Source organism: Pongo abelii, chromosome 9 (assembly GCF_028885655.2).
Source record: "Pongo abelii isolate AG06213 chromosome 9, NHGRI_mPonAbe1-v2.0_pri, whole genome shotgun sequence".
In the NCBI taxonomy this organism is placed as follows: Eukaryota; Metazoa; Chordata; class Mammalia; order Primates; family Hominidae; genus Pongo; species Pongo abelii.
This window is the reverse complement of record NC_071994.2, coordinates 13,373,553-13,386,561: the sequence shown is the minus strand read 5'-3', so window position 1 is coordinate 13,386,561 and position 13,009 is coordinate 13,373,553. Positions and strand designations below refer to the sequence as shown.

Below are 13,009 nucleotides of genomic sequence, written 5' to 3'. Positions count from 1 at the left end.
AGAAGCGTGCTACCAAATGGAAGAATGAAATTGTCAAGGACTCATGTGAGCAACTGCAAAACAGTCTAACAGGGCCCCTTTTGAAGTAGAGTACACCCCAGGGAAGCTTCCAGGGTGGTGACAAGTTTGGAAACCAGGCTGAATCAAGAATCGAGGACAACCGTAGGACTGAGAAGTTGGGGGCGGGGAAGGGACTCGGGATCAAATGGCTTTGGAGCCTTCATCCTTGAGCTGGGCTCCAGAGGTGGGTGGGTATGGAGGAGAGTGAATGGCAGCAGGTCTCAGGCTGAGCCAGTGGCCCTGGATGCCATGTCTCTTTCGGGTCTTGGGCTGGCCAGGGCTCTGCTCCCAGGGACCTGGTGTCTGCACCCTGCTCATGAACATGTCGAGGTGCAAGTTGGAGGAAGCTCTAGGTTTGGAAGCCATCTCCCTCAGTGTTGGGGTTTTATCTCCTGGCCGAGGGCCCTGCTCATGGTTGGGGGTGGGCTCTAACCTGCGAGGATTTTCTGGTCAGGCAGGCTCTGTCTAAAACAGGCGGGGGGTGCACCCAGGAGGCCTCAGAGCCCATGATTCTAGGTCACCTCCTACAACATCCAGAGACAGGAGTGGTATTTATAGCAGCCGGCGGCCACTGAAGGTGGAGGAGTCAGCATGAGCTGTGACGCAGGCTGACCCCGCCGAGGTCCCCTAGCTCTCGCTGACTCCCTTACCGCCACCCCCACCCCAGAGTCTTCCTAGGACTGGGCCTGCTGAGGAAGCAGGCATTATCAGATTGCCTCCCCAAACCCTGGAGGAGACGAGCTGCCACTTTCTGCCTGGCAGGAGCCTTGGCCTCTGCTGGTCTCACCAGGACCTTGTCTGGCTTGACAGCCTCAGCTGGGCATCCCATTAGCACTGCTGGTCTGTCTCAGACGTTGCCGTCAGCTCCTTCACGGAAAGGTTCATCCCTTGGAGTTACAGCAGCTTCACTGACCTCTCCTGGGCCAGCAGGGGTTAGCGGGAGCCTGCCTCCTCCCCACTGCAGATAGTTAGGGGGGCCGAGGGCACCAGCCCCTGGTTGACACGGATGAAGCCCTGCCAAACTCCCGCCACCTCCCTGCCATGTCCTCGTGAAGTGGGAGTGGAGTGCCACTGGGGCCAGAGGGGCTGTGCTGAGCACGTGGCCCCAACTCCACCTCCCACCACACCCTGAGCAGGTCGGGAAGCAGAGGCCACAGAAGTGACAGCGTGACAAGGCTGGGCGAGTCTCTTGGGAAGGAAAGTGATGCCAAACTCTGGGGTCAGAGGTCGAGCAGATGGGCCCTTACCTACCCAGAACAGAGTGGGTCAATGGCCCTGCTCAGGCATGGGCAGGCAGAGGCTGGCACTTGTCAGGGGCCTGATGGGGTTCCCCTCATCGTGGAGGCCTGTTCTCCCCTCTCCTTTCCAGTCTCTGTGTTGCCCGGAGCCTCCTGGCCTATTTCCCCACAGGCTGGGAGAGAGGCAGGTGGAGGCCAGGGTCTTCTTGGGACCTACAGTGTAATGGAGGAGGCGAGGCAGACACACCAGAAGCATGCAGGAAAGTGGGTCACGGGCTTACCTGGTCATTTGTGGGCTGGTTTGCCAGGGCTGGGACTGAAGGCCAGCTGGGACAGGCACCGAGCAGGCCTCGCAGGCTGTGGAGGCCATGTCGGGGCGGAGTGCCCGAAGCAAGTGGGGCCATCTGGAGAGGAGGAAGTGCCCGGGCATGGGGCGCACTCAGTGGCTGAGCAGGTGGAAAGACAGGAGCCGGGAGTGGGTGTGCCCAGCCGGCAGGGACAGAGTCAGACAAGGTGGAGGGTATGGGTGCTTGTGGCAGGCAGGGCTGGGCAGGGCGGGGTAGGGGTGTGGTTGGTGGAGAGCTTTATAGCTAATGGTTGGGAGTTTTAATTTTATTTAAAGGGCATTTAGGAGTCATAATACGCTCTTGAGAAGGGAATTTAGTTGTGTATTTATTTATCTTATTTTTTTATCGTTTTGAGACTGAGTCTTGCTCTGTTGCCCAGGCTGGAGTGCAGTGATGCAGTCTCGGCTCATTGCAACCGCTGCCTCCCTGGTTCAAGCGATTCTCCTGCTTTAGCCTCCTAAGCAGCTAGGACTACAGGTGCCCCCCACCATGCCTGGCTAATTTTTGTATTTTTAGTAGAGATGGAGTTTCGCCATGTTGGCCAGGCTGGTCTCGATCTCCTGGCCTCAAGTCATCCTCCCGCTTAGGCCTCCCAAAGTGTTGGGATTACAGGCGTGAGCCACCGCGCCCGGCTTAGGGGTTGATTTAATTAAAGCTCTATGTCACCAATCGCCTCCTCTGAGCCAGAGCCTGCTTTCAACACTTTACAACTTTTTTTTTTTTTTTTGAGATGGAGTCTCACTCTGTCGCCCAGACTTGAGTGCAGTGGCGTGATTTCGGCTCACTGCAAGCTCCGCCTGCTGGGTTCATGCCATTCTCCTGCCTCAGCCTCTCGAGTAGCTGGGACTACAGGCGCCCGCCACAACGCCTGGCTAATTTTTTTGTATTTTTTAGTAGAGATGGGGTTTTGCCGTGTTAGCCAGGATGGTCTCGATCTCCTGACGTCGTGATCCACCCGCCTCGGCCTCCCAAAGTGCTGGGATTACAGGCGTGAGCCACCACGCCCGGCCTAACACTTTACAACTTTTAACTCTCTTTGTCCTCCCAGCCACCCCAAGAGGGAGGCACTGTCATCATCCTCATCCTATTTTATAGACGAGGAGAGGGCTGCATTGTATATTGAAGGTCACAACTCTGTGGCTGTTTGAGTAAATCAAGGCACTGGGACCAAAGCCGGGTCCAGTCCTGTCCTCCACCCAGCAGCAGGGGGCCTTCTGAGCCCCTGCCCCTTCCTGGAGGCCTTGTGCTTGGGTCCAGCTTTGCCATGCCTGGAGTGATGGGAGGGAATAGGGAGGTCTGAAGGACAGAATAGTCAGCTATAGGCCCGGGTCTCTAAGCTTCTGGGTCAGTGACTTTTTTCTGTGACCCCTTTTGCCCTCCTGGCTGAGGCAAGGGGAGGAAATGGAAATGCTGTGATCATCGTGTGAGCTCAGACACCTGTGTGGAGCCCCCAGGCTCCCTCCTTGGCCGTTCTGCAAGTAAAACTCTAAAAGTCCAGACTAGAACGGACCTGAGAGCACATCGTGTTTAGTGGCTTTCAAGCTTTTCTTTTTGTTTGTTTGTTTTTTGAGACAGAGTCTAGTTCTGTGGCCCAGAGCTACTTTGGGAGGCCGAGCCTGGCTGGAGTGCAGTGGCTCACTACAACCTCCGCCTCCCGGGTTCAAGCAATTCTCCTGCCACAGCCTCCCAAGTAGCTGGGATTACAGGCGTGCACCACCACGCCCGGCTAATTTTTTGTAGAGATGGGGTTTCACCATGTTGGCTAGGCTGGTCTCGAACTCCTGACCTCAGGTGATCCAGAGCAGCTGAAAGCTGCTGTGGTTGACATTGCCTGCAAGCCCGCTGAAGCCTGCCCACTATAGCCACCTCCCCTCATCTGGGGTCCCTGAGGGCTTCTGGAAACCCACTGAAGAGCACTGAGATCCCCCTCATTGAGCACAGAAGGAGAGGAGTGTGACAGAGGGAGGGGACGGGGCCGCAGCCTGTGTGCCATTGGTGGTGGCAGGTGCCACCTCCCTCTCCAGTCTCCATGGGGGCAGGGGATGTTGGCCCTTCCTGTCACATACTAGAGCTCTGCAGAACCTCTTCCCCTGGGGAAAGAGCTCCTGTTACGAAGTCACTTGATCCCTGCTTGCTTCTGAGATGCCCGGGGTACAGTCGAAGGGAAACCCAATAGCCCAAGCGGCCAGCCTGTGTCCTAGATGGCCATGCAGCTTAGGGAGGTGGCCCACGAAGCCTACCCACCTTTGAGCAGCATGCACCCACGCCAGCCAGACCCCGAGGGCCAACCCACAGCCTGAGGAGAGGAGGCAGCAGGACCAGGGCTCAGGGTAGGCTGGGCAAGGGGGGGGGCCCCAAGAGAGGAGGTGTCAGGCTAGGTGTGCCCACTTAGCATATCATTAACAGCTTCATTAGGGGGCCCCTAATGAAGTGGAAGGTGCTAATTCTTCACTGAGGCATTGCCAGCACCCAGACGGAGTCTCCTCTCGAGGAAGTTCTGAGAAGCCAGAGCACTGGGATTCGTGCTGGGAGCTGATGAACTGCCTGGCAGGGGGGCCATCTGGGGAGTGAGCTCCCAGCAAGTGGCTCCAGGAGAGGGGGTGACTCTGGGCGGAGGAGCAGAGGGTGGGGCCAGTGGAAAGCTGGAAGGGCAGATGGGCTTAAAGGGAGGGGGGACCACTACCTCTCAGGGCATCCTGCATTTGAGCTGGGAAGGGGTGTGCAGTGAGACACCCTGAAACTCAGACATGCAAGCAGATAGATGCGGGGCATCCTGGCAGGATCTCAGGCTTTGGAGTGTTCTAGAGTCTTGTGGCCTTGGGCGGGAACTCTGTGGTTCAAGCTGTCCCAGGGGTGTTGGGTCCCCTCTCCCTGGGTGGTTGTGGATTAAAGGAGGCAGTGCCAGTGCAGCCGTGCTGGACTCCTAGGAGTTGGAGCCCTCCCTTTCCAAGAAGGCAGGTCAGAGGATTATGCAGGCTGGAAGGGTGAGGGCAGGTGCGGGTCAGCCTGCTCACCTGTCTGTTTGGGAGGGTTGACTTAGATCGCGGAGAGTTATTGCCCCTGCCATGCAAGGTGAGGCAAAGGTTCTGCGCACACTGGGGAGACATGGTTACTAAATCACAATGATGGCAGCTCCTGTTTTCTAAGAGCTGAGCACTTTATGTGCGTTATTTCGTTAACTCCTCATGACTCACTCCCTATGGAGTGAGTACCTTCATTATTCCATCTTACAGATGAGGAGACTGACGCTCAGTGAAGTGACAGTCATAGACAACTAGAAGTGATGGAACTAAGATTCAAATTCGGGGCTGCTCTGCTCCGGGGCCAGAAGGCAGGCCTCGGTCAGCTCATTGGATGGCCACCCGCTCCAAGTCGATGCCTTTGAGAGTCGCGTTCCTGGGAGAGTGGGGTAAAGATATGTTCGGGCATGAGGGGACTGACTGAGAAGACCGCAGGGGCAGGTAGAAAGGATGTAAACCACAGACACCCTTCCCCACAGACAGGCAGGAGAAAACAGCCTGGTGCCACCCAGTGTGGGGCGGTGTCAGCCTTTGCGTGAGGGCTTGGAGATCCAGGCTACCCGGCCGCACCCTTCACAGAGGCCAGCAGAGCCTGCCTGTCTGGGCCTCTCCAGAGGGGACGTGGACATGTGGGACGAGGGCTTGTTCCGAGTTTCAGAAAAATGAATAATCTCCAAGGAAGAATCCAGAAGCCAGACCTGGCCTGGCCAGAGCCTGGGGGACTCCTTCCACTGTTGGAAAACATTGTCGGAGCACAGGACTGAGTGGGCTCTGATGTGAATTGCCCTGGGAAGAGAGGTCAGAGGAAGGCTGGGGGCAGGAGGAGGGCCCAGCCTGGCCACCAGGGAAGGGTCCTGCTGCCCTCCTGGCCCTCACTCCCCGCTCCCCAGCAGCTAGCCATCCTTCCAAAACAACCAGCAGGAAACGAAAGGCCTCAATTGATTCCCAGGGAGTTGGCTGGTGTCAGTAGCAGGGCTGGTGGCAGATGGCAAATTCTGCTCATTGTAGACAAGTAGAAAATAATTAGCGTGAGAACGAGTAGCTGGAGCCTTAGTAATAAATGGAGCCCTGGTGAAGCCTTCTGGGGAGAGGCCTGGAGCACAGGCTCTGCAACCTCAGGCCTGGCTCTGCCGCTGAAGAGCTGAGTGGCCTTGGGCAACTTATTTAGCCTCTCTGGGCCTCCATTTCTTCATCCATAATACAGGGCATAAGAAGTTGTTAAAAGGATTACATTAAAGGAAGTAATTTTTGTGAACTGCTTGTTAAAGTAACCAGCATGTGGTAAATGCTATATGAGTTTGTTTTTAAATAAACACGGTGGAATAATTGTTGGAACTGTTTCTGGGTCCGGCCCAGGCTGGCATTGCCCCCAAGTCACTGCAGCTTCTCTTTCCGTCCTCCTCCCTGAACTCTGTGCCCAGCTCCCTGACTGCTGTTTTATAGGGAGGGGTCTCTGGCCAAGAAGCACGAGGAGGGCGCAGAGAGAACACAGCAGGTAGACCTGGCTTCAGAGCTTGACTTGGCCACTCACTCGCTAGCTTCTTTAAATTCTTGGAGCCTCAGTTTCTCGATCCACGACATGCGAACAGCTAGACCCACCCCTGGGGTTGTAGTGAGGATGGTTATGTGGCTGGCACATGGTGAGGGGTGGAGGAGGTGCCTCCTCTGGTCCTTCCAGGCCATCCTGGGGGAGAGTGGGAAAGGCGTTTGTTAGCCTAAGACCCTGGGTGGCAGGTAGGAGGGGACAAATGTCAGTGGCCTCCCACTCCTGCCCCCGGCTGCACCAGGCACACTGTTTTCATCCCTAGGCCTGGGCGTGTGAGGACCTATCTCATGCTGAAATCTGGCCCCAGCCCTGGGCCGGCTCCGCTCTGCCTTCTGCTCTAGCGCAGCTGACGTGTGAAAAGCGACAGCTTTCAGGCCCCTAACTTGGGTTGCACACACCCGGGTACAGGCTGGTGGCGCACGTGGCCCCCAGCCCACACGTGCTTTCTCTCCATCGTCTCCCTTGTCACCTTCCCCTTCCTGTGCTTTCAGAGGCCAGCCTCTTGGTCACTGGGAAGAGGGGAAGGTACTGTAGCCCTGTGGCCTGGGGTGGGACCTGTGGGTCCTACTGTCTCTGTGTTTGTGAAAATAAGGAGTCAGACTGACAGGCAGAGAGGGTATTTTTTTCTTGCAAGTAATTCAAGGAGGCTACTTGAAATCCCAGCTCTGCGATGTCCTCGTGGAGGGATCTTCGGGCAAACCATTTTGCCTCTCTGAGCCTTGGTTTCTTCATCAGTAAAGTTGGGATAATACCCTGTGGCCTGATGAGGCTGGAGTTGGATGACACATAGTGTTTCTAGTGCCGTGCTCTCTCCCGACTCCACAGCCTGCTCCGTGGAATTCCCCTGGGCTCAGTTTTCCTCATCTGCAGAGTGGGTCCAGTGCTATCCCACATGATGGTAAGTCCGAAGCTAGATGAAGACCCAAAGAGCTCCTCAGTCTGTAATAGGTTTAGAGCCAGCTTTTGAGTTCAGGAACAGGCGTTTAGCTGAATCCTGCTTCTCAGAAGCAGCATGCAGAGGTAAAAACCTGGGTTCTGGGCCTACGCTGTGTTGCTGTGGGCAAGTCACTTCAGCTCATCTGTCAAATAAGGGCTGTCAAATAACAGAGCTGTTATGAGGACTAGGTGAGTTCATGTTTGTAAAGGGCATAGATGTGCGCCAAGACCTTGTAGGCAATTCATAAATGTTAGGAGAACCGAAGCAGCCCAGTCCCCGACTTATAGATGGCTGAGATCATTCTGTCCCTGTCACCACCCAGGATCCGGGAGCCTGCAGTTTCACCAGTGCAGAGAGGTTAACTCGCTACCACAGTCCTGCAGCCGCAGTGAACAGCTGGAATCTCACCACGACCAAAGCCTGTGCTAAAGAGAGCAGGACCCAGCGAGGCCAGACAGCAACCTGCTGGTGGGCCCACCCTAGCTGGGGTGGAGCCTCTGAACACAACGCCTCTGCTGGGGGGCGGGCCACCAGTGTCCTGCGGGGCACCACCGGGGGGCCCAGCCTCACTGCGCTGAGTCCCCCAGATCAGATGCCCACCCCCAGACCAGATAAGCTCCAGTGCCCAACAAGGCACATTCAGAATCGGATGGACCACGAGAGCATAGCAGGCAGCAGGCATCAGTTCCTCTCAACTATTTTGGACCACCTTCCAATTTCAAAGCCCTTTCACATAGGAATCCCATTTGTCGTGGAAATGGGAATCCTGGGCTCTCCCTTCAGGACACCAAGGGTCAAAAAACCCTGCAGAGTGAAAAAGAGCCCTTATAAACTTGCCAGTTTCCACATTTACTTTGGCAACCAGGAAGTGTGGCGTCCAGTGCTAGTTTTACATATACCAATCGTGGGGGCCCTTATGTCTCACATGCGTGCAATGGACTCATCCTCCCGGCCCTCAATTTTGATTTACTGGGGCCTAGAGGGGTCGGGACTTTCTGTCCTGGGGACACTGCTCTTTGTTCAGCACTAGGCAGCTCTAGGATGTGGCTGGACCTGGTCCCCATCACCAGCCCCAGGAGGCAGGAGTAAAATGGGGGCCCAGGGAAGGTGGCTCTCTGGATCTGTCTGAGAGTCTCCTCTCTGTCACCACAGCTGCTACAGAGCAACAGGGACTCCACTGCTGGAGGCAGGAGAGCCAGCCGCCGCAGGTGACTGAGGTAGGCACATGGTTGATGCCTCCCTGCAGATTTATCTCCTGTGAGGGAGCTTCTGTGGATTTTGCTGGCTTCTAGGAGGGTTAGGCATCTCCAAGAGCGTGAAAGAGAGGATCTCAGCCCAGGCTCCCTGTGGTGACACGCTGTTAATGCTGTTGTCACTGAAGAGTTTGAGTGGGGTATGTAGTGAGGTAGAAGGGAGCAGGCTGGCTTGGGGGCTCGGGTTGTGTGTCCAGCACCCAGCAGTGACGCTGCAGGGATGGATATCATGGGAAGAGCTAGGGCCTCTGTGTTCTTTCTGAACCTCAGGTTCCTCGCCCATAAAAGGGGACAGTGGGACTGTTCTGAGACTCCTTCTAACTCTGACCTTTGTTAGGTGTGGGCTTTGGATGGCAGCAGGAATGACCTGCGCCTCCTGCCTGCCCGGCCTCTTGATCCTTGGATGGTGTCAGTCAGTCTCTGCATCTCAGTCTCATTCTTCAGTAGTAATAGTAATGGCAGTGGCAGCATTTGCTGAGCAGTTACCAGATGACAGGCGCTGTTTGAAGTGTTGACTGATTTAACCCTCCTGATAATTTGGAGGTAGGTACTCTTCTTATCCCTGGTTTAGAAGCGAGGAGACTGAAGCACAGAGAGGTTAAGTAACTTGTCCAAAGTCACACAGCAAGTAAGTGGCAGAGCCAAGACTCAGATGCAGCCTGTTTTGGAGTGCAGAGTCTTAACCACCCCTTGCACACACTGTGGAATGAGAGCGACACTGCGACCCTGTGTTACTGCTGTGAGGACTGAAGCCAGTTAGTCTAGGACTTGGGACACAGAAGGTGCTCAGCTAATGTCAGATGGATCCCTACGGCTGGACCTGGCTGTCATCCCCTCCTTCAGGCACAACCTCTATCCCATCCCCAGGCCAATGACCAAAGCCATCTCTGGCCAGATGGGAAATCTCATGGGCTGGAGGTGGCACTCACGGGGGTTCCCAAGCTCATTGTCCAGTTCCCTGTGGACACTCCAGAGGGCTGAGCCAGTACCTTCTTCCCCCCCCCATCCCCCTGGGAGCTCTTGGAGCCCCATCTGCTGGGAGTCTTGCTGCCAAGGGACTCTGCTCCTTAAAATCTGCTCCCAGGGCCAAACCCACAGGGTACCTTAGGACAAGGGGGCGAGGCCCAGCCTGGGATGCTTTTACCAGCAGCACCGGAGCACTCACGGTGGGGGCAGGCTCCTTGGTCAGGGCTTCTGTTTGCTCACTCCAGCCCTTTCCGACCAGCTGGGCACCAGCAGCACCTTCCAGACCCCAGCACCCAGTCACAGGTCACATCACAGGAGGTCCCCACAAAGCCCCTCAGGTGTCTGCTAATGCAACAGCAGCCATCAGCAGATCCTTGGGATGTGCAGGACCTGTGCAGAGTCCTGTAGTGACATCACCCCAGTCTGTTCTGACAACAGCCTTGAGAGGGATGTTGTTAGCCCCATTTTACAAGAGAAGAAACTGAGGTCCCAGAACAGTTCATCTAGACAGAGGAGGGGGAGAGGGTTCTCCCTGAGCTATCAGGGAAGGCACTGGGATGGGAGCCCAGCCTGGCAGTCAGGAAGGGAGGGACGTTTCCCCAGAAGGGAAGGGTGTGAGCTCAGAGGGGGAAGGAGCCACTGTCTCAGCCCTTGTGACTGGGAGGGGAGCTGTGCTGAGGAGGCCATGGGGTGGGACTGAGGTGCTGGAGCCAGGCACTGCAGCTGGCACCCAGAGGTGTGGCGATGGGTACTGTGAGACCCTGGCCCTGGGGACTGTCTATTGAGCTGGGGTGGGGATGGGCAGCAAGGAGTCAGCAGGTTAACCGTAACATGGTGTGACCAGGGCCACGCTGGGGGAAGGGGTCTAGGGTTCCCATAACGGAGCAGCCTGTTTCCCAGGAGGAGAGTGGGGTGCATGAGGGCTGTCAGGGAGGGCTTCAAAGAGGAGGTGACTTTTAGCTGACCTAGAGAGATGAGTTGGATTTCACCCATCAGAACTGGAGTAAGCAAAGCATGGACCCTTCCAGTGATGTGTTTCTGGGGAGCAGCACTTTGGGGGGTGTCGAGAAAGAAGGATGTGGCAGTGTTAAGAAGGTGCTGGAGAGCCTCCCCAGCCAGAAGGATTTGTCAGCTGAGGGTGGGCTCTGTGCTGGAGTCTGTCTGCACTGGGATTGCTTTCTGCTGAGGGGATAAGGGAATGCATGGATTCAGAGAGGGCAAGGCATATGCCTGAGGTTGCACTGCCTGTCAGTGCAAGGGTAACGGAAGCCTTTAGCTGCCGCCCGAGGGGCTTGGACTTTGTCCTGCAGGCCATGGGGAGCCAGGAAGGTTTTTAAAGTAGGGGGCAGCATGTGCATTTTTAAAAAGAGTTTGCATTTTTAGAAAGAGGAACTCCCAGAATGGTTAGTACTTAGTCCAGGGGCCTGAATCACCAGCAGGAAAATTGGGCTGTGTGGGTGGGGGAGGAAGGAGGCTTCCTTGGGCTGCTTAAGTCATTCCATCCATGTGAGAGGGGTCCTGGCACCCCATTCACACTTGCCTGTGCTGGGGGTCCAACCAGAGGCAGGAGGAGCCCCCAGCAATGCCCCTGTGGCCCCTGCTGGAAGGTATGCCGTGCCTGCCCTGGAAGCCCCACTGGTGTGGGATAGGAAGGGCAGGCAGCGCCTACCCCCGCCCCACTGTGGCTGTTAGAGGGGAGGACCTTGTGCCCCAGGGGAGGAGAGCCAGAAGAGGTGCTTTGTGGCAGCCCCAGACCAGGAAGTAGCCTCTGCCCTCTCCGCTCCTGAGACATTTCCTCCAGATGAAATCACATCCCCAGCAGGGGAACAGGCCCTTATTGTGATGGGCCGGGGTCTCTAGAGAAAGGGCACCATTCAGGCCCTTAAAAATAGCAGCCCCAAGAGATGTATGAATTGGCCTGGAGAGTGGTACAGCCCACCCCCAACCCTCATGCAGCACAGGCCCTGCCACCCCCACCCCAGACCTTGACTTGTTGGTGACCAGCCGGAGATTCCACCAGCCCAGGCGGGAGGGGTGGCTGGTCCAGCAAGGGGTTCCCTGCACTCCCACCGCCTCGCCTCCCCTAGCTAAGACAGCTAGGGCCTCTGCAGACCTTCTCTCATGTGATTCTCACCAGGACTTTAGGAGGTAGGGATAATCGACATTTTACAAATCGACATTTTACAGTTGAGGAAACTGAGGCACGACTAATAAGTCACACAGTGGGTATGTGGTAGAGCCCAGGTTCAAAACCAGCCAGCCTGGCACTTGCGTCCCAGCCTCTGTGCCTCAGATTCTATGGTGGTGGGCCGGCCACTGGTGCAGGCCTGTTACTGGGTACCCAGCAGGGTCGGCCCCCAGGAGCCCTGCCGCATGCTCTAGGTAGGTACTGGTGTTGACCATGGCAATTGGCCTCAGGCTGGTCACCCTGAGGTGGGGGCAGTGGTTACCACTGGTCATATCCCTCCAGCATCTTGACAGTCCTGCAGCCACCTCACCTCTGCAGGGCCCAGTGCCAGGTTCGGCTCACTCCTTCCAGCCTGAGAGCTAGGGCAAGCGGGCATTGTTCGGGCAGAGGAGGGGAGTGCAGAGTGAGTGTGTGTGTTGGGTGGATGGTGTGTGATCTCGAGGAGTGTTAGCTATCCTGGGTTCCATGGGGCCAAGGGTGGGAGTGAGAGGAGGGACCTCCCAGGGTGACTGAGAGGGGCCATCCATGGGGTGGACCTGAGAAGGAGATATTCTGGGCTGCTGGCAGAGGCAGGCCTGGGGGCAGGCTGGGTAAGGCCAGACCCTAGCCCTCCAGCCAGCCCCTCTGGGACAGCACTGCTCCCTCCTCCCCTGGTCTGGCCAGATCAGAGCAGGATGTGGCTCTACAGCACCTGCGGGGGCGTGCTGCCCCCCCCCATCCTCTAGATTCATTCCATTTCATTCCGTTCCATTCATGTGAGGGGCTCCTGGCAGCCCGACAGCCCCCTGAGCCCGACCCAGCGCTGCACCTTACCCTCTGTGAGCCACCTGGAGACAGGGAGGGGGCGGCAATACCAGCTGTTGGCAGCTCTGTTCTGCCCCAGCCCAGCTGCCACCCGCGGTGCCCCAGCCCCCGTCCTGTCCTATCATGTCCAACCCTAATCTGAAGCTGGTGCTGTCAGCCACATGTCACAGGCACTGCTGATGCCCCGGACCCCTGCAGTCCACAGACCACCCCCCACCCCCAAAACCCAGCCACCCCATCACCACGCTCCCTCACTCTCCACCCTTCTCCCCGCTTCCCAGAAGCTGAGCTCCGACTCCTCCTTGGAGAGAGAGTGGGATGATGTCACTTCCTGAGGGTGGGGGGAGGAGTAGGCACGACCCCGGCAGGCTAGCCCGCCAGCCCGCCAGGCCACAGCTCGCCAAGTGGCTGCACCGGGGACATGCGGGCTGGCCACCCGGCCCCACGCCCTCTCGCCCACCCTGAGGGCTATGCCCACTGGCCAAGGGAGACTTGGCTGCTTCCTCCCCGAATGATGCCGGGCTCCTCGGACACACATTTTCCCTGGAGCCGCCACTGGGGAGAGGAGGATCTGCCGCCTGCCCCGGACCAGGTGCCATGTAAGCCTCTACTGGCCTTGGGGGGGCAGCTGCCCACCAACTTGGTCCCCA

At 57.1% G+C, this 13,009-nt stretch overlaps 1 protein-coding gene across 4 annotated transcripts in view; it reads left to right on the top strand.

Moving 5' to 3' along the window:
• The window catches only part of DAGLA (diacylglycerol lipase alpha), a 67,274-nt gene that overhangs the window by 25,609 nt on the left and 28,656 nt on the right, over positions 1-13,009 (top strand). The window contains exon 1 of one of the 4 annotated variants that reach the window (XM_063728108.1): positions 12,588-12,958. The exons of 2 other annotated variants lie outside the window; for them this stretch is intronic. The gene's annotated coding sequence lies outside the window, so the exon portion shown is untranslated. Of the gene's footprint in view, positions 1-12,587; positions 12,959-13,009 lie in introns of those variants that run through there. One more of the 4 variants, XM_009246267.4, reaches the window with a different exon arrangement.